Source organism: Ischnura elegans, chromosome 9 (assembly GCF_921293095.1).
Source record: "Ischnura elegans chromosome 9, ioIscEleg1.1, whole genome shotgun sequence".
NCBI classification, from domain to species: domain Eukaryota; kingdom Metazoa; phylum Arthropoda; class Insecta; order Odonata; family Coenagrionidae; genus Ischnura; species Ischnura elegans.
The window spans coordinates 70,340,987-70,368,168 of NC_060254.1; the positions used below are offsets into that span (position 1 = coordinate 70,340,987).

The following is a 27,182-nucleotide window of genomic DNA, read 5'->3' on the forward strand; positions in this document are numbered from 1 at the left end:
AAACCCATGAAATTAAGTGAGGAAGCCTCAGGTTTTAGGGGTTCTCAACAACATCAATAGCTTCCGAGTTTATCGGGTTTCACGAGAAATCTCTTTGCCAACTTTAAGTTAGGATTTTAGAGGAAAATATAGCTGAAAATAGGCTCCTCAACTACTTCAAACTTTTAACGGGCCAAATTTAAAACATCCGCCGAGTTGAAACAACGGACTATAAAGCTAGCCAAAAATAACAATGACAATACAATCGTAGGAAGAAGAGTTTTGGCAATACAGATGAAATATTTATTCTAAACGTTGGACATTTATGGGCATACAATAGAGATAATTGGGAGCTTATGTAGTTTATAACAAGAATACGGATGCAAAAATTTCGGTGAATTTAGACAGGGTAAATCTGTACATGTTCACCATCGTCATTAGTCAACAATCCTAAGATTGGTTTGACGCAGCTCTAAATTCCTTTGTCCCATCCGCTAGCCTTTCACTCTTATTAGTTCTTCCTTATTATTTATTCGTTCGACCCTTTTATTTCAACATTCTTCGGTAGCACCACATTTCGAATGCTTGCACCCTTGACTTCTCTGCTGCGGTCAACGTCCAAGCTTCGCTTGCATCGGGAAATATGGTCAATATTTAGCATTTGATGAATGTTTTCCTTGCTTCGATGCTTGTATTATCTGGTGTAAGAAGATTCTTCTTATTGTAGAAAGCCCTCCTCACTTGTTACAGGACATTCTTATCTTCCCTTAAGTTTGCCTTAAAAATCTCATCGTATGGTAAAGGTGCACCTAGCTGATGAGGTGTTTTTTCGATTGCAAATAGGGGTATGAACAGGCTTCTGGAGAGCTAGTTAACGGGAGGCATTTTCGACGTTTAATTTTCCATCGCGTGACCTAATCCCACCGCTCAACTCTGCTGACGTGCCTCTCGGGAATCGCAAGACGACTTTCATTTCACCTCGTAGATTCCGACACCATCCCTTAACTACTGTCTTCTTGTGCCTCCTCTTTATATAGTCTCTTAATGCCACCTCTTCATGAAGAAGAAAGCAAGACGACCCTTCCCTGTTGCGAACAATACCACCCAGGGCGCTTAATGTGACCTCACCACGAATTTGCTATTTATTTAAGAGGACGCATCGTACAAAAATTACGCCACCATTTCATATCTTCAGTCAAATTTTCCGAGAAAAAATACTTTAGCAACTTGAAAATGAATTTTTCCTTTTGCTAAATATCGCCTGAGGTATACATCATATATACTGAAAGTTTCTAGATGACAACCTAAGTTTTAGACAATTTACTAAAAAGACCGATTGAGCGAGAGTGATGTGTCTTCGTAGGTAATATAATAATATATTTATTGCGGCTTAAATAATTTAAGCGTTTTATAATATAATACATACAAAAATAATTTTGGAGCTTTAGGTGATCCGCGAGGCCTGCCGCTTGTTGGAGGGATCACCTTCTGAAAAACAATCGTAATACTGTGCATACTGTAGCACAACAAAAAATGTCTCCGAGATGAACTTATGGTACATAAGTAACGTACAATAAAGGTACACTCAAGAAAGAACAATCGAATTGAAATCAAATTAACCAAATTCAAAAAGGAATATTTTTTGAAAACAATTCTATGAGATATCCCCTGTGATATTTTTCCTCTTAAATAGCCAGAGTTTTAAATGATTCAGGAATATACATATGTTGTTTCTATCTTTGATTGTTTTTGGCAAACATTTGTAAAGTTTTGACCCCAAGAAAAGAAATCTTCGTTTGAAAAAATTAATATTTTGTTTGGATAAGGCATATTTAGTATTTTTTCTTATATAGTATGAATTAGACTTATCCAAATGCAAAGGTCCGCAGTCCGAGCCACTGTCGAGGACTGCGGATGCAATGCATTCACCACGATGAAATATTTTACGTAAGGGAGGTAAGAGACTAGATAGATAACCATCCCATCTAACACGTGACTGTAGCTTCCAGTCTCGACACAAGACACCCACCATTGTGTTTTTTGCTTATCAATGGTTAATCTATTTTCAAAAAATGTTAGACCACCATCGAAAAATAACTACAAGCAACGAAGGCTAATGTACGATCCTTTCAAGTCGAAGGCTAACAGCATCAAAATATTACTGAAAGAATAATTGCTGGTCGACGTTACATGATTCGATATTTATATGCATATGATTGGAATACTAATCAATCGCGTAACTACAGTTATCGAAAGTTATCCGCGAAAAAATGGAACTTGTTTATTTCAACGAGATAAATGGGAGCAGGCATTTTATGTGTAAAATGGCAGTCATATTAAGAGGAAAGGTCTAATGAAGATCATCATCATCATCATCATCATTAGTCAACAATCCAAAGATTGGTTTGACGCAGCTCTCCATTTCTCTCTCCTATCCGCTAATCTCTTCATAGCTACATATTTATTCTCTTTTACATCCTTTATAACCTGTCCGATATAACTCATTCGGGGCCGTCCCTTGCCCTTATTCCCTTCCACTTGTCCTTCAACGATTGTCTTCATCAGACCATCGTGCCTCAAAATGTGGCCAACTAAGTTGTCCCTTCTTCTGCTTAATGTTTTTAGGAGGCTTCTCTTTTCTCCTACTCTCCTTAGCACTTCATGGTTACTCACACGGTCAATCCATTTTATCTTCATCATTCTTCGGTAGCACCACATTTCGAATGCTTCCACTCTTGACTTCTCTGCTGCTGTCAACGTCCAAGCCTCGCTTCCATAGAGAAACATACTCCATATGTAGCATCTGATGAATAATGAAGATCAGCGGTATAATAAAACGGGGATTCGGATTCTGCTTTAGGTTTGGTGATCGGCCACGAACGACCATTTTTCAGCATACGAAAATTTCAATTTCTCCGCATATGTTTCAAATAAATTCTCATTGGCTGTAGACAGAAAATTTCCACCTTTTGCGGGAGCTACCATCAAGATTAATGATCCTAAGCATCGCGATGGTCTGATTACCGACCCAATAAGCCAAAATCCTGCTGTCCGATTCCCACTTGTGATATTTTCAGCGGCAATTTTTGAGAACAGCCGACTACACAGTTACTACGCAGTATTAAGAACTACGGTTAGTCACAAATAATGGCCGATTCACATTATGTCTTAACATAAGTTGAATAATTGGAGCAGAATATCCTAAAAATTGGGAGCGTCCAAATAATATTTTAGCATAGCTATAATTATATTGTCAATTAGATATCTTTCTAATATGGAAAAGATTTACAACTTTGGTTTTTAATGCACTTTCTATCCACGATTCCAATCTCTCTCTCTATTCGAGAAATTATTAGACATTTCGAATAAAGTGGAAAATTTAAATAAATTTAGAGCCGGTCAACTATTGACAGGAATTAATATAATTAAATAATTATAAAAATATATTTATTACATACTCATGAAATAAACATTTTCGAGAATTACGTGACTACGGAGGCGTCGCAGGGGTAAAAATAGATAATTTTTAACCCTGGGCAGAGGATTCTTCTCAATTCACCCTTGCGATAGCAAAGGGTCACCGACCCAAAGAAAAAATATTGAGTCGGGGATCCTACCATCGGGACAGGATGACTCCTGAACTCGTGATATCAACGCAAACACCTTTCTCATCCATCTCCCCCAACCGCTACTTCTCCCTCCCCCTACTTCTCACCCTTCCATTCCCCCGACACAAACACTAAATGAGAAAAACATCTCTCTCTCGAGAGAGGGACAGGGGGGGGTGGGTTTGAAACGGTGAACGCTGATTCGCCGAGCGTTTTGGCGCGCGCGTGACGTCATACGTTGACAACTGCGGCAGGAGCTTTCGGCAGGGGATCGGGAGGGTGAGCTGGTTAGAGTGTCGACTTCTCATCCCGTGGGCTCGGGTTCAAATCCCGGCAGTCACAGAGAATTTTCAGGGACTGCCCGATCCCTGCTTGAATGTTATTCGGAGGACATTTCAAGTGCATCACTCCGTCCGTCGGATGGGACGTTAACCTGTGGTCCCCTTGGCGCCTTTAGTTTCGAGCAGGCTAAAGCCGACGCCGGGTTTCTCTCCACCCTTCCTTGCATACCCTTTACTCATGGCGCAAATTACCTCAGCTGTCGTTCGCCTCCTCCAAATACCATACCAGACCTGCTTTCCGCACTCAACTTTGCATGATAGTTCCATAGCATGGACATTATTCGATAGCACTGAGCATCGAAAATGCGAAGATGACTTTTGATTTCGATGGCAATCAGTTAGGACCTATTTCGGATTGTCTTTGGCCGTTGCTTCCGATTTTTTGGGGCAAATCCACTATCAAAGAGCTAAACATTTTTCAATGGCCGTGCACAGGGGGATTGAAAAATACGCAGGAAATTTTAAAAATGCAAACCAATCCTTTCGAGTGCTAAACATGCTAAATTTAACCACCAGCTGAACGCCAATAATCTAGGCTGCTGTACATGGGCGAAGTTTGGAGTTTTGTGTTGGAGGTATGGGAGGCAGCAATCCTGCCGGGGGTGTGGAGGCTTTTCCCCCGGTGAAACGGGGGCAAATTTTCTTTGCATTATCCCCTGAAAACAGCATTTTAAGTCCTATCTAAGGCTAAAACTAATTTAAATTTTTGATATTTTTATTTTCATTGCATTTAAATGTACGGGTTTCGTACTTTTTCCGACAAATACCCATTTGAGTTTGGCGGGGGGGGCGGCAGGCTTCACCTGGCCATGCCAAAACTCCGCCCATGCTTCTGCATAGATTTGAATAATTTCGCTACATTCAATTTTAAAACCAAAAAATGGAGATAGTTGATGACAATCGGGCAGTATCGATTCAATATTCGTTCTTCAGAACCGACAGCATAGTCCAAGGATTAAATTCAGCTGTCAATTGTCGCAGTCAAAAATGAGTCATCGGAGTAAGCTATTCCAAACTGCGCACTTCCCCTACATTTTCCCCCGACCTTTCCCGAGCACCCCTTGGTGTCTCTGATTTTGACTCCGCCCCAACCGTACGGAGCATCCCCTCCCTGCATCCCCCACCAGGGATCCTTCGACCACTTCGTACCCCTTCCCCTAGTATTATACCTTCGGCTCGGCAGTTCCCGGAACCTCATCGGGACCCCAGAAATTCGGATACCCCTTCCGTTTTCGGTCTGGACGATTCTCGACTCTTTCCCTCCACACAAAAAAAACAAACTCGTTTATTCGCTCCCTGCGATGAAACTCAGTTTCCTAGTGAAAAGCGTGGAGAAGACGCTGAGGGAGACTCGAAGCAGCCATTTTGGAGTCATGTGTGATAAAGGCATTGCTCTACATCATGGCGTCATGAATACTTAACTAAAACTTCTGTATTATATCTTCATTGTTTATTTAAATCTCTTTTCAATATATTCTTCTCCGTATCAAAGAGAAACAATATCATCTTCCCGTAACTCCACATAAAAACGTAGAAAGGCGTAAACGATAAAATAACAATTACATCCAATTTAAAAAAGTCAACCACAGGTATTTAACAGCTGTCATAGTGCCACTTCAATATAAAAGTCATTAAACAAGGATTTTTATCACGGTTTAGTGATATCATCTTAATTATTATATCCAATTGAATTATAATGAAAATTGAAAAGATTACAGGGAGAAATGTAGGAAGTAATATGTTCTAAATTGCCAATATTTGGAGTAAACTTTAGCCAATAAATCCGCTATACCGGTGATCAATTTATTTGATTGACCTTAAGCTATCTCCAACTTCATGATATTATACGTGAAATTTAGGGTCGCAAATCATCGCAAGTGCTGTACCAAGAGAATTTTCTCAAGGTAATTAGCGTTCTTCACCACAAAGACTCAGCGCCAATGATGATGGATAATATGTACATAAATTTAAGCATTGTGCCATATTTTTAATCAATTTTTACATGCATAACTCGACATGATTTTTTAATATTTCCAAAGAAAAAATAGAGCTGGTACGTATGTTGTGGGGGTATTTATGCATATGGTATGTGCGTTTTGGAAATTTCGCTCGATTGAGCTTCGACATCTCAGGGATAAATTCAATCTGCAGCAATGGAATTCTTTGTAATTACTATAAAATGTACAAAACAATTCTTGTAACGCTTACAAATGTTATATTATACTTATAAAATTTATTACGCAGTGCTTATAAAATTTATAACCAACTTTATGTTCAAAAGCTTTAAATTTCAATTATTTATCTTAAAAAGCAATTTTGGGCTCTTTCATGGGTTTTTCCCATTTCTGATCATCGTGACGCAGGCAAAATGCGCAGTATCACAGAATGAAGATCAAGAGAAAGCTTTCACCGGCAGCCCACTACGAGAGGGTATCAGGACCTTTTATCCTGTCGCATTTAATCACCGTTAGGGTACCAAAGGTTTCTCAAAATGACCCCTAACGTTTTTCTCATGCTCCTACAACAGGAGAGATTTAATGGCTGGTGACCCGAAGGAGCGTGGGTTGGACTAGTCCAATGTCCAGGGAGTCGGGTTTTCGGCATGGGCGGAGTTGTCAAGACATTTGGAGAAAGGAAATAATGCTTTTCGACATCTGCGCCAAAATGACCAGGCAGCGCTCATGGGTCCATTTTTTTCATGGAGAGGGAGACATTCCCGTTCACATTGGTTTCGCATTTCGGCGGAGCGCTGGTCAATATAGAGAGTGGCGTTTCGCAATATTCTTCTCCACGCCAATCCAATAGTGTGAGGGGTCGGAGATGTCCATAACCGTCACGTATTTTAACGCGTCACACCCATAGCATCAGAAGCGGTCTTTTGAATGATGTGACGTTCAGTAAAATGCGAAGAGAAATGATCTCCGTCACTTTTCCAAAACGAGGACGACGAAGTTCGAAAACGACGAACTGAAACAATGCTGATTCGTCAATAAATTCTTTGAGTCCAGTCATGAGGTATTTTATAAATTATTGTCCTGAATATTTTTCTAGGGATGAAAGACTAAATATTTTTGTCCGAAAAATAAATTAAAGGAAAAATAAGCACCACAATTCATTGAAAACTGCTACGAACGAATTTCGTATTCGGACGTATTGAAGGATTAGCTTGCGGGTTGCTTGACAACTGAATTAAAATTGAGTAAATGGCACAATTTTTAGTTCTCACTTAAAAGGCTGTGAATTTCCACATCAACCAATGTTTTGTAACATTTGCACCTTCAATTGACGATTGAGCTCAGCGACGAAATTGGTGATCGTGGATTCAAATAAAATATTTTATGTAGCAACCAAGTTTATTTTCTACACATAAAACCTGATGCGCGATTCATTCAATAATACACATTTAATACACATTTATTTGGGTTTCTTATTAGGGAAAGTCGGATATTATAAGAGCGAGCATATTGACGTGCAGGAAACGGTGCAAGTACCCCAGCCATGTATAGCATAACGAGGCTAAGAAGTAATGTATGCACTGCGTTGAGAGTACTATGAGTAGAGCTCAGTGATTTCTGTGGTTATCAACTGTGTGCGGGAAAAACGAATTACCGAGAAAATGATTGGCAGCAAAGTTACGTATGCTCCAAACTGATTAGACAATGCTAGATTATCTTTCTGCCTTCACTTAATGGAATTTTTCCATCCAATCACAATGAAATGATACTACTTCCAGATAAAATTTACTGCGACGACGAGTTTCGGCACTGACTTAACCATCACTTGAAGGTGCAAATGTTACAAATCAAGTCGTTCTGTTGAGTTTGATGTGGATATTCACAGCCTTTAAACTGAGAACTAAGAATTCTACCACTAACTCAATTGTTTCCCAATTGTCAAGCAATGCTCAATTTAATCCTTCAATAAGTTGGGATACGAACGTCGTCCGAAGCATTTTTAGCAAAGCCAGCTGCTTTTTTGCCTTAATTCATTTTTCGGGGAAAAAATTCAATCTTAGATCCCTAAAGCCAGCAGAATATTCAGGATGCGATCTGTAAAGAGCCAAATAGCACCTGCCTCTTAATTTATCATCCCGAGACCTTCCCGCAATACGCCCGATAAATTTGAATTCATTCACGGATGAGGAGCAGATGAATCGATTATTTCTGAGCAGTTTTTTACAATTCTCTAAGGCTATAATCATCAATAAGCAGCAGTTGATTTCTCATTAAACTTTAAATTAGGATTTTAAAAAGTAAGAGGTTGCGAGAACCAGAGCCAAGACCTTCTCAGAAACTTCCTTCTGTGTCCTTCCTCGGAAGCATCCAGAAAAATGTCAAGTGACTCTACAGCCTGTGTATTAATAAAATAGCAGAGAAACTATGACACTAGTTATGTATGATTTTAAACTTCCCCGGCGAACAGAATATTTAAACTTTTCTCGGGTTTGGAATATCTTAACCGCGCGAAAACCCTAGAAAACTTTAAATATGACACTTGTATTCGTGTACAGATAAGGTACCGACTGATTACTTTTAACCACTATTTAAGGTAGAGACTAATAGCCACATTGACATTAATCTTCAAAGACAAGTGACCAGGTAAAATAATGCTATAAACGGGCCATAATTTATTCTTTTGTGTATCCAAGTAAATTTCTCCGTAGGGTTTCCTTTACAGAATACCCTATGCAGATTAGAATATCTATCCACGGTCAACTAAGCTGTCGACAGTTTCATGTAATGGATTTTGTGTCAAATACGGGTTCAAACCTAAATTGGTGAAACATTTCTCCAATATGTCTTATAAGTAGAGGTTCGAATTTTCGCGAATCGCGATTTGAAATACGATTAATTTCCACCGTACTTTTACCTACAGTTGTAATAAAGCGTAAAAACAATGCCTACAGATTAAAATATTGCATGCTTTCCCGGCGAATACTATCGATAAAACACTCTCGGGCTAGGCACCGATTAAGGCTGTTTAAGGCCAACGTTTCGATGTGGGAGTTTCTCATTCATAAAATTTACATGCAGTCTTAATACAATAGGGTGGTTTCCTATTATTTTTTTATTGCTTAAATCGAAAGATTATTACTCCTGGAGTACGTATTTCACGCTTTTAGATTTTTAAATGACGATATCTATTTTTCGCGATTAAATGAAAAGTGAAAATTTTCAAGCGCGCGAAAACGCGACGCGTAAGTATGAATGCCGGGAAATCTTTCCGTGTGGCGTATTTCTGGTTCCCGCTGCCGCCCTGTGAGGTGACCTTGAGGCGAGTTGAGCGCTGATACGACGCAGGCTGCTAGCGGGTAGCTGAGTACCCTGCTGGCTGGTAGCGCTTGCCTTAAATAAGGATTATTAATACCTTATCAAATGAAGAAAACTTTCCGACCTTAGCCAGTTTTAATAAGTGATTATTAAGACATGTTTCCCTGAGCTCTGCGCCTCATGCATGCATTGGTAACCTCAGACGATGTGTAACTCCTATCCTCTCGTATAGAAACTAGGTCCCTGTGACGTCACGTGGAGTGGCATCGCATGGGCGCCAATCTGGCCCTTTTCAAATGAGGATAAGAATGAACCATAGCCATTCGTCTAAACCGGTATTTCTAAAACGAAATAATTTGTATATTATGAATACAGTAATGGTGGGTAACGAACCGCAATAAATGCCTTTCGTTTTCTTTGATGAAGGAAACTACCCTATTATGTATACATAAATTGAAATAAAATTTGATGCTTTCCCGGTGGAATATCTCGTGGATGAACTTTTCTCGGGATTCCCACCGGGTTAAAAACATCTGGGCTGCTCTGTAGGATGTGCCTCCGACTTGGCGCTTCGGGAAAAATGGAGTTTTTAACCCGGTAGGAATCCCGAGAAAATCTTAAACACGAATTGTTTAACTAAACTCTGAGATTTTTCTATTCGATAAAATTCGGTGCCTCTGCTGATGAGTCAAGTTGAGCTGCGTTTTTGGACGCGGCTCTAGCCATCCTTCTTAAGCCAATACCCTTGAAAGTCGCCCTTGTGGCAGCTCGCGTGATGTTTTTCTTCTGGATCAGAATGATTTACGAAATCAGAATGAAGGGGAACAGCCGCCCAAGCCATTTCGTTCGTCACGGCACCACGATGTAGTCGGGAGAATTTTTTTTTCACGGCCGGAGTTTACTTTTCCTCCTTTCTTCAATAAATAATGACCGGAGGATTTTACAGCGCGTCACCACTCCCACACAACACCGCCCACGCGCCCAAATATGTTTCCTTGCTATATCACCTGCGACCCTGGCCGAAATAAATGGAATGAGGTAGGATTCTCTATCTCCTGACCATCCCCTGAAAATACAACGGGACCGACCACACTTGTTCGCTCGATTAGTATCTTGCGTCACTGGCATATAAAGATAGCTGAAAAAAAATTCGGAAGGGACAAAAATAAGGGGTCGAATAGTGGCTCAGGGCGGGAAGAGGAGAGAGGAATGCGTTCTTCCTCAGGCTCCATTTTCAGCATGGATGGCCAAGTTTTTTTTTTCATGTTACTCCTATACGATTGGTATATGCACATTTTAAATTCATTATGATTATTGGCTCATGATTGACTGCGTAGCACTCTTATTACGCTTCTGGGACTAACAATAAGATACCAAGGAAAACGTGGATGACCAAGTCTGAATTACCCAGGGAATCGAAAACTTTTTCAGAGGTAATACTACCTCTACTCAGGAACTCTCTGAATCGAATAAAATCCAAATATCCAAGCGTGATGGAGTGGAATTTTTCCATCGTGGTGCTCCACCTTGAAGATGATGTAGTAACACTGAAACCTATATAGAAATACATTTTGTAATCGCGGAAAAGTGCAAGTGTTTATTTCAATATACCTGAATCGTGGTGGTTATCTCCTTGAAAAATCTGTACAAGCTATCTAAGTGAAGGGAGAATAGAATAGAATAGAATAGATATTTATTATGCTCTGGGAAAAAACCCTTGGAGCAAAAAACACAATTTACAAAAAAAAATGGCTCATCAAAGCAAAAAGTTCATGAAAAATGTCAAGTAAAGTTGTTTGATACGCACCTATAAAAAAGGAGGAACTGCAAATATTTCTTCACGAGGGTGGAGGAGTAACATAATTCTTCACATAAAATTGAAAATCAGAGCGGAGTCGCTGAAGATGAAGGCACAAATTATTTTAAAAATTCCATTAATAAGTGACCCAGAACTCTTGATTTTTGGGAGAGGAATAGATCACCAGAAATCGAAGGGGGCAATACTTTCTGATCCCTCGATGTTGCCCCACTGTTAGGGTGTACTCAGATGGCCACTTAAACGCAGTGCCTCGTCGGTCGGATGGGATGTAAAGTCGTAATCCCCATGATGTTTTGTCAAAAGTAGAGATTATTTATAGTGCGAAAATCCAGCTAGAAAAACTAGCCACGGTTGTCACCGTGGCTAGTCCCGGTATACTTAATAAGATTATTTATGCCTTAATAGTTTATACTCCTATTCCAATACCTCCCATCTAAGTTAGATTACTCATTCCAGTCACATGCCTCTGTTTATTCAGATGATTCTGGCACGAGATTAAGGTACTTTTCTGATAAGACTCGTACTCCACTATGACTGATGATAATTAATCCTAATATCATGGAATAAATATATGGAACTGTAGTTATATGTAGATAATAAATAGAACCTTAAAAAATAATGAAATACGACCAAACGAAAAATAAGACACTTAAAAACAAGTCAGTCTACTTGAATTAAATCACCATCCAATTTGCAGCTGGAGTTTTTTCTTGTCAGAGTTTAACTTACCTATCCTAAGGCCATCCATTAAAGCCTCTTTCCACGACAAGTAATCTGGCCAATATTTAGTGTCACCTCTGGGGGCCATCAGCGTAGCCTAGGGCTTATGGGGATCGCGTGGGTAAAAGGACCACCTGAGGCCTCAGTTTCCAAACTTTCCTCATTCCTTACCTTCCCTCGCGCTACGCAGATTATACATTTCCTCTCGCATACTGAATCACTGGGATTATTTCTCAATAAAATCATCTTTTAGATGGATTTTTCGCAGAGTCACCATCGGCAGTTTAGTCTATTTGAAACTATCTTCCTAATTCCCAATAAGCCAATCTCATAAGCATTCAAAATTGACTCCTTTCATCTGACTTTTGCATTTATTAATTTTTTTCCAAAAGATTCCCACTTTAACAATAAATGCGCTCCATTTAAATGCTGTATTGAATATTCCAACTGATTTTCCAGTTAATTTTCCCGGAAGTGCACTGCATCTACTATGGTCATGTCTAATGAGTTTTCTATGGATTTAAAAAGCCTTTCCGATGATTTCATTGCTTTCCTTTACAATTATCCCAAAACAAATCTTTTTGTGGCAATGTAGGAAATTAAAAATGAGAGGGATCCCAAAATTGAGTCCCGTTTATCAATGAGTAACACGATTAAGTGGAGAATTATTAAATTAATGTGCAAAAAAATCCAAATTGAAAAAAAGCACCCGTCCTTTCAGGGGAGAGAGAAAGAGCTCTAAAAGGAGACTCCCAAATCGCGCGGAGTAATTTGCCAATTTTTACACCAAAGTAGCTGTAACATGATATAAAATAACCCGAAGTCTCATGCAAAATAAATCAAGCAAAACTTTCCGAGCAGAAATTAATTTTGAATTAACTAAAAAGTTAAAAATACCTGCATTTCTGTCGTAATGAAAAACGGAGACACGAAACTCAAGGATTGGCTTTAGAAATACAGTTCTTGGCTTGGAAAATTGAGATATAACTTTTGAGTACGATAATAAAAGAGTAAGTAAATGGCGAGAGACAGCCTTTTCATGGGACTCATATGGGAAGCTGTGTATTTTCCGGGCAGTTTTAACCGGCAATGACGCAGAAAAAATAAAGAAATTTTCTCTGGCACAAAATTGCAAAGGAAATGTGAAAAAATATAATTTTCAGAGGAAAGAATTTTCCAACATTCAACTACTCTCGACAAAATTACAAACTCTAGTTAGCTGAAATTGCTACCCACACGAAAACTTCATGAAGCGATCAGAGTTTAAGTGCATTGGTAGAAGTGCATTCACTCGCTATAAAACGAGGAAGGGAAGGGCATATTACGTAGCGCCAATTGTGATTACGCAGGAGCAACGATTGATGTCAACTAATGTCTGCTCCCAGCTCCCTTTACGGGGTACTAACGTCGATAACTCTTTCTCGACTGATGAAAAACTAAAAATAAAACAAAAACGATGAGGTTATTTAAACTTTCGCGGTCCATATGTTGTCAATTAACAAAACTTATCGGTTAACCCTTGACTTGTTGCCTAAAAGTTAACGTTTCGTCCCTTCTACCGGAGTCCTCTTCAGGACTAATGTAATGTGCACAGGAGAAGAAACATCGAATTTTAGGCCACAAGACGCTTCGGTGGACCCCAAATTTTGTTTTATTAATTAACAAAATAAAAAAGATTTTAAAAACACACTTTTCACAAAAACAATGTGAGATGCACTGAGAAGTGAAAAATTAAGTATTTCATCACTCGAAGAGTATAAGCGTGAGTGCTGAATAGGTGTTTTAGAAATGCATGTAGAAGAGCGTTATAGGTGAGTAAGGATTGGAACGCAACATTAATATCTAAACCTTATCAACACCCACTTTTTATTCGCCGGGTAGTGCAGTATTTTTAACCTCATACTGTACTTGGAAAAATTATGTTTCTTCAAATTGTTATATTTATTTTCTACTTTTTAGTGATGAATCATATGCTCGATTAAACCTGAGCTGTTAAAGACCTTTATATACCGAATAAATTAGAGCTACACATAACTAGGGCTATCTATTGATAAATTCTAAAACCTTTTTCTGTGTGGAAATTTAGTTAATTAATTTGAGAACAACGGTACAGAATTTCAAACGTCTGGTTATTGAATATTATATTGCCATAAGAAACAAGCAAGTCTAAAGAATTTCTAGTCGATCCTAGAATGGAAAGCGGACTAAAAATAAATAACACGATTCCATCGATGAAACAGAAGATGACATCTAAGAAAAAGCGTGCAAAAAAAAATGAGCAGGATTATTCTGACACATGTCAGGACAATTCCGTGGTCACTGTTGTTAAAATAAAGCACGGAAGTAAATATTCGTCATTATTATAACCGGAAAAATTGCATCATAAAGAATTTTTCCTCGCATCAACGGCCGGAATACCGCGTGCGACGTCACACTCCAAAACATTCGCCGCGGAGACGGGATACTTCAGTGAGGAGGACTCAAGCCAGCTGGCCCGCGTCACAAGGAAGAAAATATTTCGTAAATAATCGTGAAATCCAACAACCTTCCGAGTCGTTAAGGAAGAATAAACGAAATGAACAAGAATCGGTATCAGTATAGTTTGTACTTCCATCAGGTACATGAATTAAGTTCTCATGGGAACACTTAAGTAGCAATGACTCATATTTAGCATAACCTTGCGTCAGGATTCATGATGGAAGTTTGTGACTACACAAGGGCGCAGACGAAGCAAGTTAAGAAAAGGGTGTAAAAATGCATATTTTCATTTTAAAAATTCAATCCGAATCGGTAATAAAAAAAATTGAGTAAGCGAGACCAATGAGAGGAAGTGAAGTAATTGCTGAAGTTCACTTAATTTCCCGCTTCCACGTAGAAATTGGCGGTGGCGTCGCGACGCGGAGTAGCGCAGGTCAGCGCCCCTATTCGGCGCCAACTAAAGCGGGAGATATCCCTCTCCCCTATATTCCCTGCACGTAGGCGCAGCGTCCTCCCTCCGTATATCCATCCGGATCAAAGACCGATGCGACGAGGTGCGAGAGGGAGTTGGAAGTGGGGAAAGGGGAAGTGGGGAGTGGGGGAGAAAGGTCATTCGCGGCCGTGCATCCATATCCCCTCCCCTCCGCCGCGTGATCGTGCGTGCCGGGCTCGCCAAAACAATCCATTTTTTTAAGGGTCTCGACTCCAGGCGTTCCCGCGCGGGGAAATTGAGAGTGATTCCGAATTAGCAGCGAGTTGTAGCAGCAGTCTGAACGTCCCCCGGTAAAGAGCCATCGAGCCACTCTGAATGATATCGCAATTAAAGAAATGCCGCTTTTCTTCTTTTGCTGTCCGTTTCAGTTTCAAAATTTAAACGATTCGGATGATAAATATTTTATCTCATGATTATTAATTCTTCCTCACTTCTATCTTTAACCTCTCCAATCTTCCAACTTCAATGTCATGCTTATCATTATTTACGAAAACACATGCATCAACACTAAGCTTGATTTTGCCGTTGAAAAGTTAAGTCAAGCATTTTTCATTAACTTTTTCTATTTTTTTCTGCTAAGATTTAAAAAAAGAGCCCTGTCTTTTGAATCTGCGGAATAGGTTAAACTTTGGTGACGTGTAATATCATTAACGTGTCGTTAAATGCATCATCCTTTTCCATAGATCTCAGTTTTGATATTTTCTTTAATAATATTACTCAGTGTGAAGATGATATTTTTTCTTTATTCAATAAAAAACTAGCAAAACAAAGTTATACCCAAAAGTGATGAGACTACCGCCGCGGGAAAAATAAAGAATCTTTTGATGGATTTAGGAGCGAGATACAAGTGAGGATTCGGGTATTCTGGGTATTCACCATTTGGCAAAGATAACACTCATCAGTGTTGTTGCAGTCAGCATCTTTTTTACTGTCATACTTTTCTCCGATCACGTCAAGAAGGCTTTATTTGTAGGAAATTATATTCTTCTGGAAGTAAATAAAAAATTAAAGCCAGTCTCATTCTTAAGATGGTGTTCAATAAACATCATTTACACAAATAAATAGGTTGCAGAAAAATCCTACCGCACCTGGAGCGGCCCATTAGAAAATAGTCATATGCACACTCAAGTCCGTGAATAAGAAACATAACTTTTAGATAATGTTTCTTACATTTGGTTTGGAATTGCATAATGATCCTAACCAGCCTAGAACTGTGGTTTAGTCACCAGGGCTGCATATAGAGATCTCCCTTAGGTTCAACCGATATAATTGAAAATTTATGTTGCTTAAGATGCTAAAAGACTTAATTTTAACTATTAGAAATACTTTTGATAGTGGTACTGTGATCGTTCCATACCATATATTCTTCAATCATTTTCAAGTCTATCCGGCGTAAATTTTCGCCTTAAAACCAAAAAGGTGAGTTAAAACAAGTTAAGCCGTGATCCCTTTCCCGCCTGAGAACGAAAAAGCTAATGCCGGTGACAGGATTTCCTCGTCATAAGTGCATCTTCTGGAAGAAAGTGCAGATTCGTGTGGGAAAAACTTGAAATGCAGCGATGAGAAATAAAACTTGTGCATGGTAGCCAATCAGATAGAGGGCTTGGCTACCAACCAGAGGTTGCCGGGGTCATATTCAGGGTGAAGCCTTTTCATCCCCTAAAGTGAATCCTCGAGATGGCCCGGGGAAAGTAACTGGGCCCTTGCTCCGAGTATGTTATAATCGCACAGTGAGCAAAATCCAGGATCTTGGCGGAAAAAAATCTAAAAACCGACTTTACATTTGGGACAATTTTTGCCATTCGATACCTCCAATGCACAAACGGTCAACAATCACCCAACGAATCAAATCCGCTCATCTAATAGCGCTAGTAGTACTAGATGATCGCATTTGATTCGGCGGGCGATTGTTGAGCGTTTGTGCAATGGAGGTATCGCATTGATCTCATGCCTGGATAGTAGGAGCACCCTTTTCCACCTTTGAGGCCACTACCCTCGGCATGATAGCACCGTTAGGGCCAATGGAAGGCATCCTTTCTCCGGAGACTTATTCCGACCGGGATCAGTTGTGTTTCAACAGTGAAGGTAAGTGATTGAAGTAAGGTGACCAGTGCACAAGGCATATTACAAGAACTTGGCCGGGGCTGAGGTCTAACCTCACTTATCCGCGCTAAACCTTCTGATTTAATCACTGAGTCAGTGAAATCAAAGACATTATTGTAAGCTATGCATCGATATGGAGCGCCCGAATCCAATATTTACTTCACCTAAAGAATTTTTCCCATCCCTTTAAGCAACTATTTTGAAGAAAATAAGTGAAAAACATAATTTTTTTCAAACGTTTTCCGCATCCGACTCTTGTCTCAGGCGTCCGCACTTTTCCCCTAAAATGTTCTTCCATCCCGCCCTCTGATCATCTCCCATTCCCTTTACCGCGCCACACTATATTTAAACTCTCCCGAAAGCCTCAATCATCCCCTTCCCTAACTATCTCGTGCGCGAATCCCAGAGACCACGGGACTTAAGAGAGTCGGGATAGCTTCAGAAGTGGTAACTGTATGTGTGGGTGGGTCGAGAAAGTGACAGGGGAGAGAGAAAGAGTAAGTGAGATATCAGGGCAGGGAGATTTAATCACAAGCATAGAGTGAGGAGGATTTTTTTCCGGATTAAATTGGCGTTGGAGCCCAGGAAGGGAACGAGAGGAGCGACGAAAAATGAACCATCCTCTGGACAGAAAATGGCGCTTTGATAAAGGGTCGTTACTCCTCGAAACAGTTTGGAAGGAAAAACAAAGTGTCTGCCGTAATTATTTTCTTTTTTCCCGAGACGGCATCTGCAAATAGTGAACATATTGATGCATAGGTTCAAAGCTAAACCCCAGAGTATGAGACAGTGATGGATCCGTTAAATCTGGGGAGTACTATTTAAGAAATGAAAAAAGTGCTGTGATGGGCAGCAAGTGCTTTAAAACTTAATGATTGAAATCAAAATCCATTTTAAAGTTCTTAATTCGGATAAAATTAAATGCTATATGAGTTGATGACTTCAGTTTTTCCAATTAAATATTAATTATTAAGTCAATATTCACTGACAAAGAGTGTAAAAAGAAAAATCTTACATATTTTAAATTTGAATACTGTGGTTATTTAAAATATTTCGTTAATCCTATTAAATTATCATGTATCATTTTATTATACCTATATGAATCAAATTTAGCATGCAGTGACTATTGACGAAGGATGCATCTTTGAAGGTCTTAAGTTTTAATGCCTTTCTTTGCTAATGAAGCTCATGAGTAAAATTATCTGCGATTGCGCTTACGCTAATCCCGAGTTAGAATGAAAAATATAATAATAAGAATGTGGACATCTATTCTGTCAGATTAAATTATCAAATCTTTCACCCCTAACAATTTAATCAGTTCTAATTTCATCTGAGGCCCGACTAGCAAACAATTAGTTGCCTTGAGTGATCAAACAATTTTAAACTATTCTTTTCTATTAGATGAAATAACTGCTATACTTTTTTAGGGTAATCGGTTACTCACATATTATAATGTAACTCGTAGTATATTTTTACGGTTGCTACATAAATCAGAGCCCTATTTCAAGCTATTTCTCATGATATTATGTTCATGGATAGGCAGTCGATTTTTAAATGGAAGATGAAATCTATAAACCATAAAAACCACGTCGGACCATTCATTCGCTCATAGAAATTTTTGGTGGGAATGAGACCAGATACGCCGAAAATTCAGTATCGACCCCCTCTAAAATCCCCTGGAACCCTGGAAAAAAATTTCAAAACACTAAATCTGTTGCATTGTCGCGAACTTCCTCTTTGCATCCACTTTTCGGGGGCATTCGAAAGTCAAAAATCGATTTTTTCAAAAATTTCATTTTTCAAAACTAGTCCACGATTGAGGTCGAGATTGATTGGTCGAGAAACCAATTTTCAAGACCGATTGCAGCACTTTTTATTTTGGCCAAATCGTGAAATTCCCCTATTTCGCCCCTTATTTCGCCCAACAATGGAGGGAGATACGGTGTTGCGTCATATGGTTTAACAAAAATCGTAACAACTGGCGGAGTGACCAGGCATTTTCCTGGGGGGTCTGCAGGGCAGAGCCCCTAATTTTATATATATATGTTTCAGAGAGTCATCTGAGTATTGATTAAAATTATAGATACCAAAGAGAGATATCAAGATTAGATAAAGTGACAATAAAACAGCAGGAAAATTCGTTAAGGCCTTAATTAGATAAGCTCATGACTTTCACCTTAATTTTTTTCCAACCATGGGAACAAATAAAGCTCTCCTCCTTCACATCAAATTATAAACATTTTCTCAGTCAGGGTAAAAGGCCCACCATTCCCAGCCACCACTTAAAATTGATCAATGGATTCCTCTCAAAATAAAGACGCAATTGTTTCTCCTCTCGACCAGCTCACTTTGATGGGGTGTCATCTCTGCAAGCTAATGATAGGGAACGAGACACTCCAGAGCGTTACAGTGGGGAGACAGTAACGTGTACCGCTTCGTAGACAGTTTTGTTCGCAAGTGATATCGCTCGCGGAAATTGGCTGAATGAAACTGGCGCGACAGTCAATAAGATGGTCTTCGAGGTCCCGTGAACGTCGAAGTTGACAGCGAGTGGAGACATGTCGTTAGACGGGAGACTTCTAAACACACGGAAGAGAAAACGAGCTCGAGGAGGATTTTTAGAGCGCGACTAGTAGGGTGGTAAGAAAAATAAAAATATACCGAAACGTTAGCCAAAATTTTTCATTTAATTATTTAATACCTACACCCCACGACACTAATCAACATTAATATTTAAGTTGCTCATGGCGATGAATTTCATGAAATTATTTTCACAAAAAAAGACCGAAATATCTTCTTCTTTTAGCATACTGATACAGCAGATGTCATACTAATAAATGTCATTAAAAAATAATAAATGATGGCATTAATGAATGTCTTTTTAATAGTATTATTAAATATAATGCCATTGAAAAACTTCCATTCGCATTTCTACATTTTTATCAGTTCTCCTGGTAGACATTTCACTACTTTCCAGTATACACGAATAAATTAATTATTCATTCACTCATAAAAACTCAAATCCTCCACTAGGGGTTTGTTTGGATTGGCAAGAGCGGAGCCCCTCCCGGGATAAGCCATCTCGCGCCTGGAATATCGGTAACAGCAATGGGATAGAAGTTTGTAGATTGAGTCATGGTTTTTCTAATTATAAGTAAGAATGAACTGATTGTAACGTTTTTCCTGCGTAAAAAATAGAGAAGAATTGAGTTTAAAATGACTGTGTGTAGCTCAATGGATTCCTGTCCGGTCATACGTACGGCCGATGCATGCGCTTTTGTTACTAAATAATACTTTAGAGAGGTAAAAAAAACTACAAACTTTATGTTATACCCTTAGGCCTACCCCTTGCAATACAGTTTTGAAATTGAAGAGCCTTGAGAACGAAGGAACTAGAAGCGCCGCTGGAGCAGGTTGGCCTAAATTCTCTCATGTCAATAGGTATATAGTAGGAAGGAATTTTGGAAACTCGAGCTCTCAGTTGGCCAAGAATCTCTACAAAGACCTTTTATTACGACACGTGAAGCTAAGTGAACATTATTAAACCTTTACTCAACGACATCGAGAGCATTTTCCTTCCATTTTTCGTCACTTCGTTACGTAACATACCTGCAAATACATGAGAAATTTCATGTCTTCATATTACGACTGAATTTCTCTTGTAAAATAACTCCGCTGATTATTTTATACTCTATTCTAAACTCGGAGTAAGAATTTTTTATTATTTTTTATAAAAACATTTTATGCATTTCAAAAATACATTATTAATGCTCTTAATTCATGGTATGAAAATGAGAGGAACTTTACTTATGGCTATACTTTTTATGTGTAGGCCCCTCGTTGAAATCGTGTATGGTGCATTAAGACACACTCAAAAAAACAACTCCCCTTGGCGCCTTTCGTCAGGAGTAGGCTGATGTCAACGTCCGGTTTCTCTCTTGTCAAGCGACTAAGAGCGCACATATAGAAACTTATTATACATGCAGAGAATACAGTTTGAGACGAATATTTTGAATATTAAAAAATAAAAACTGTAAGTAATTCTGTTATCATTTTAACCAATCTCAAAACAGCACCATTCAACCTTTGATTCAACGGCAGCCTTTGATAACCCTATGGATCAATGATTTGGACCGACTAAGGTGTGGGCTCTAACCTAACCTATCCAAACAGAGTAAGGATAGGTAATTTTTGGGCGTGATTTTGGGCTAATAAAATGTGTGAGGAAATGAATTAAACAATATCAATCATTTGACATAATGTAAAGCAGGCAGTTCGGAACGAGGAAGTAATGGCATAAAGGTCGTTTTACACAGGGCACAGAATTGCGGAAGTTAGAACTGCATTAATTTATAAAATGGCGCGGAATTGCGCGAATGCATGAACGAAATTAGAACAGGGGCTATTTTGCCATCTCACCCATGTCCACGCATTCTCGCATGTGTTCAGGGATGCTGACTTACAAAAAAATATTGGGGGGCCCAAACCGGGGATCTTGCCCCGGGAAATTTTATAAGTAGTGAGTTTTAAGTTTTTTAAGCATTTTAGAAGAGTCATATGATCAACATTAGAACCCTGATTAATCGAATCTCGATATCCGGACACTCCGGGGAAAATCGACAAGCCTGACACATTTTTTCCTCACACCCATAACGGATTTTTGAGGTGGCTCGGGCCCCCTCAAGCCCCATGGAGTCGGCGCCTCTGCATGTGTCCTACCAATTCACCGCTTTACACGACGCAATTTTGAATGACCCTTAGTACCTACACACGTCAGATTTTGCAAGTACATGCCCCGTGTAAAACGGCCTTAATAGCAAAGGGAGCAGCAGAAACCTACTTTTCTCCGAAGTCCGATTCGCCTTTCAGTTGCCCTAAAACATCATGAAAAATGGATATTGACGACATGGACAACGACAGGGACGATGTGGAAGAAAGACCAGTGACTGCGTTCACGACCGTAGTCTAGTAGAGGGAAGAGCTTAACGGCACGGAAAACTAGTGGTGTGAACGAGACGTGTTTTCGTGCGTGCTAGGAAGAAGACCGTTGGCGCCGAGACGCTTGGGTGAGGAGACGGCCCGTGCAAAAGGAGTAAATGAGAGGGAACGAGGGAGGGGGAGAGTGGGAGGAGTGGGTGGAGGAAGAGGAGGAGGAAATGACGAGGGAAATTAAATTTCGGCGAAGAGAAGCTCGGAGAGAAGTGGAAAGGAGGAGGAAGGGTGAGGCGACACCTTTTTGGGTGTGGACGAAAACTTGGAAGGAGGTCGAAGAAAACGAGTCTCTTAAGATGGAAACGAGAGGAGATAGGTTTGAGTAAACTTCATATCATCATAGCCACACAAAAGAGGAAAATATTATAGAAAAATTACGACGAACAATCGTGGCATGGACTTGGAATCGTTTCACTTTCGCCAAAAATGACCTACTGTGTGCACCAAAAGTATACATTCGACATTGAACGCTTATAAAAACCATAGCCTTCAACCTTCCGTCGGACACATCGGATCTGACAGGCACAGCGCAAGTTGTTTTTCATTTCTCTGCTCCGCTAAGCAGCATAGACCCTTGGCGCTTATAGTAGCTTTATGTTTTGACACGATCTGTGCAACCATTCATTTTTCGCAGTTATGCCGATTGATAATTGGCGGATAATTCAGGATAACTGAGCAAAATATTGGCACAACTAAGTAAAATCAAAGCATTATTCGGTAAATAAGATTGCAAATTAAAAAACATTGATCTTATAGAATTCACATAATTACACTGCGTACAACAACATACTTAAATATTTATGTGCGTGTTGTTGAGTAAAGTACATTTTTTTCTCTCCGCATATGGTTTTATAAATGTAACGTCAAGCAAACGGAAAAGTGCCAACGCAATGTACACATAAAATAGGGGAAATAAGAATAGAAAAAAGGATCGGCAAGGCAGTGAGAGAGACGCTTAATAGCTAGGAAAGCGTTAGCGTTCCTGAGTGAGTTCTTGAAAACTTCTTGCAAACCCAAAATTATCCAACTGTTACCGTCAACAACGGTAGGATTTCCGTCGTAAGTTTTCCAGGTAGAAAGCACTAGATGCAAGCATTTAGGATAGAAGATGCCTGCGCAATGGCCACTCGTGTATAGAATTGGTACACAAAAAAATTATATTTACTCTCCGAAAAAATAGAAGCGAGAGCAAACTGGCAATCCTTTTGCCTCGGCGAGAACACATACCTGTGAGAAAGAGCGTGAGTATCGTACATACAGGGTGGTATCCAAAAGTAGTAGGACTGATTTTTTTTTAATTTATTTATTGAACATTTTGATACATCGACTCAATACTCTTCAAAATAGGCCCCTTGGGCATCCTCACACTTCTTGTTGGTCGTGAAGGCCTTCCGGAAGTCGTCCTTCGGGATGCTGTTCAGCGCCCTCGTCGTCGCCTCTTGGACCGCTTCCACCTCATCAAAACGATGCCCCTTGAGGTGCCTCTTGATCCTGGGGAACAGGAAAAAGTCCTTTGGGGCCACTTCAGGGATGTAGGGGGGTTGAGGCAACGTGGAAACGCCGAATTTGGCCAGGAGATCCCTCACAATCCACGCGACGTGGCACGGTGCATTGTCGTGGTGGAGCTTCCAATTCTCCACCAGGTCTGGTCGCACGCGTGCGTTCCGATTTCGCAGCCATGTGAGCACTTCCACGTAAAATCTTGCATTTACAGTATGTTCAGGAGGTACAAACTCCTTATGGACAATTCCACGACGGTCAAAAAATGCAATCAACATCGATTTCACTTTCGATTTCGAGATTGACGGATGTCCGGCGCGTTGGTCGTCCTTGGCGACCTCTCTGCCCTCCCGAAACAGCTTGTGCCACTCACATTTCGAGGAACGGATCATGGTATCCTCCGTGTATGCCTGCGTAAGCATTCTCTTGGTTTCAGCTGCCGAGTTTGTAGCAAAACTTGATGACGTACCGCTGCTCTAAATTTTGCTCCATCGCAACCAACGACGAGGCGTCAAAACAGAAGGTCACGAAAACAGTAGTCCACACTCAACTAATGCACACAGGCGAATACCACGCATCATAATCTGTTCCCAAGGCTCCCCCCTGCAACATCCGGTCTTGCAGACCCCCCTCAATCTTTCTGCCCGTGCGGAAAAAAAACAGTCCTACTACTTCTGGATACGACCCTGTAAATACATGTTATGAATAGCCATGGTAAAAACGCAAAAGGTAATTTCCGCACTTTAATTCAAAATTCAACTACCGACCACTGTTTCAACCGACCATTTTATGTCATGTTCAAGGGAAAACCTTGAAAATGACATAAAATGTTGAAACCAAGGTCGGTGGTTGAATTATGAATTAAAGTGTGGAAATTATCATTTGAGATTTAACCATGGATAAATCAAACTTCCACTAAAGTAAGCCTGAAACGATTTTATACGTTTGTAAATACTAATTCACTTCTTCAAATTAAACTGGAAATTTTTTCAGTGCATAAAAATGTGAAGGTATCGCGCAAGAATTACGGCAGAGGGTAGTCTAGGATATGCTGCAGATATAAAAAAAAATCAACAGATTGTACAGAATAAAAATAATGCCTACGGTGACTAGTGCAAGAATGTGTACACAAAGTCAACTCCCTCATAAATTTAACCTTGGAACGTAAATTAAACCAGAGATTAAATTGCTGTTTCCCGCAAAAGATACCAAAAATGAAGGAAATATATCAAGAAGAACAGATCGTCTTTCCATTTACAAGTGGCGCGGACGCTCAAAGGCTTTTCTCGTTATATTTATAAGATCAAATGAGAGATGTGGAGGGGTCGTTGGAAGAGCCGCATCTGCTCAGAATAGCGAGGGAAATAAACGAGGAAGATAGGGTGGAAAATACGAAGTTAAAATGGGAGGATAAATTAATTACATGGAAAAAATACACGAAAAGAAAAAAGACTGCGATAGAGTGCCGCACATAAAAAATAGTCGAATTACTCAATTGATTAAACCACAAATTTTTACGCATATTTTCAACCTTTAGCAAAATATTTACGGATTATTCATTTTTATTCAAATACTTTTTCTGGGCCACAAGAGAACCATTTTCAGGTATAATTACTGACTGGCAAGCCAAAAAACAAATTCATTCAGGTATATAGACAAAATTCATAATATTATTCCTGATTAAATACTTATCTATCGTTAAGAATCGGGAAATACCTTTAGACGATTTATTTCGGGTTTGAGAGATGTATCCCATCATGTAAAAAAAACGTATTTTGACCTACAAACATATTGACTTTGAATCAAATGAATAAAACTAAATGTTATCGAAAATATAAAAACAATTTCTCGTTAAAAAATCAGAGTAATAACATTTTTTAACACAACAGCATACATTTTCGTGAATGTTATCAAAGACCGAAATCAAAGTTAGAATACATATATATTATCAACAGTTTGCAACTGCCTAATTCTTAAGCATATTGCTATGACGTATTCTGACATGGGTAATCTGCTACCTTGAACTTTCCGAGAAAAACAATCCATCGTCAGAAAAACCAACTGAAGTAATCTGGCCGATTGCTTGTCGTCCTCTGTCAATACTTCTATTCAGGGGATTTCTTTATTCCAGTAGCAAAAATGGACAAGCGCTGAGAGAGTTGAATCATTGCTATCTGGTCGGAGAGTTCACGAAAGAGATTGGATTCTGACACTTTAGGATGGATGACGTGTGCCTTGTCTGCCTCCAAGGAATTGACCTCGTGACTGTTTATGCGAATAATCCGGCGCTTACACAATGCTTACCAAGGAAAAAAAACGTGAATCAATTGAGTACTTTAAAATTAACGGATTTGAAACACCTTCTCAAGGCAAAAAAGCTTCCTGGATATATTATTAGCATAGGATTTCTGATTTCATATCAACTTATTTCATTATAAAGTTTTCGTTGACTTCGATTCTTAAAAGGAGCGAATATCGTGAGTCAAACACCCTTTTTATGAAAAAATACTATAATAACAAATCCTAAGATTGACGGAATATGTAAATTTTATACAGGTATTTCAACTCCTGTCCAATGTAAAGATATTCAGGTTTGACAATTATAGAGTACCAAGAAAGTAAATTGTTTGGTATTTCCCAGATGTTTGTTTTTTTAGGTTTCCTAAACTTGTCAAACGGGTGAGACGGAGATAATAAATTTATTAGTAACTAGCGATGCAAATTCAATATAAATAAATTGTATCGTAATAATTAATCCTAATGGGAAACAAAAAAGTACTAACGATTGCTTTAATTGGAAGCAAGCGAATTTTAAAGGGGGAATTCTCGCACGCGAAGTTTAGTTTAGTTTTCGTACAGCATCGGGAGTTAGCGCGGTTAGAGCAGTTAAAACGGAAGGCCATGCAATCCGTTTGAGTACGCAGTGCACAGCGGAGGTTAGCATTTAAAAATAGAATTACTTAGGACAAGAGAACGATCATCAATTAGTCACGAGTGGAGGGCCGAATCGCTACGAGCAACATCGCGCGTATTGATTTGATGTTACCGATTTACAAGGACGTGGCTCCAAAAAAAATATTACAATAATATTCAACCAACGTATTCGAATCAACCTAACAAATTACTTCCACATCTATTTGCTCATTAAAAAAATTGGATAGCGTTTAAATTTACCTCAATAATATAAGAGCACTCATTTAAACAAGTTCATATAATGGTTACGATTGCAAAAGAAAATTCATACTAACAATAAGTTATATTTTTTTAAATGATATGCTTGTACATACGTTGTATATACGTTTTTTTGTCGATTTGAAATATTATGATGTTTGAATATAACTTATGATTTTAGGTTTAAGTGTTTAAAACCTTTCCATCGTGGAAATTGAAAAGAATAGACTTTGCTAGGTTCACTAATATAATTGAAAAAGCACGACTCGGGTTTCATAACATAGTTACATCGCCCAATTTACACTAGATAAAATGGTAACTTTTTCGGACCCCCGCCATTTCTTGGACGTTACCGCCCAGTCATTCCCTCTTGTCCCATTCCTTGATCCGCTACTGTCGTCAGGTAACCATATTATGAATCCTGGGTCATGCTTTTTAAATATATTTTAGAACCTAACTCAAAATCAGTATAAACTTTACAATTCCAATTGTGCTCATTAACTTCGTAATCGATCGATTCATTAAAGTAATCGCAAGTTATTATTAATATTTATGAAAGGAAATAGGCCTCAAATGTTTTTTTTGTTAATATCTTTTTATTGTACATTATTTACGCTTTCCAAATCAGTGCTGACTGTGATTGCATAACATACCCACGCTTGAATATGAATACTTTCACATTGTGCTTTTTGAACGAGATTACAATTA

At 39.1% G+C, this 27,182-nt stretch overlaps 1 protein-coding gene across 1 annotated transcript in view; it reads left to right on the forward strand.

The window, feature by feature from the left end:
• The window catches only part of LOC124166122 (b(0,+)-type amino acid transporter 1-like), a 131,320-nt gene that overhangs the window by 8,477 nt on the left and 95,661 nt on the right, over positions 1–27,182 (forward strand). The gene's annotated exons all lie outside the window — the stretch shown is intronic.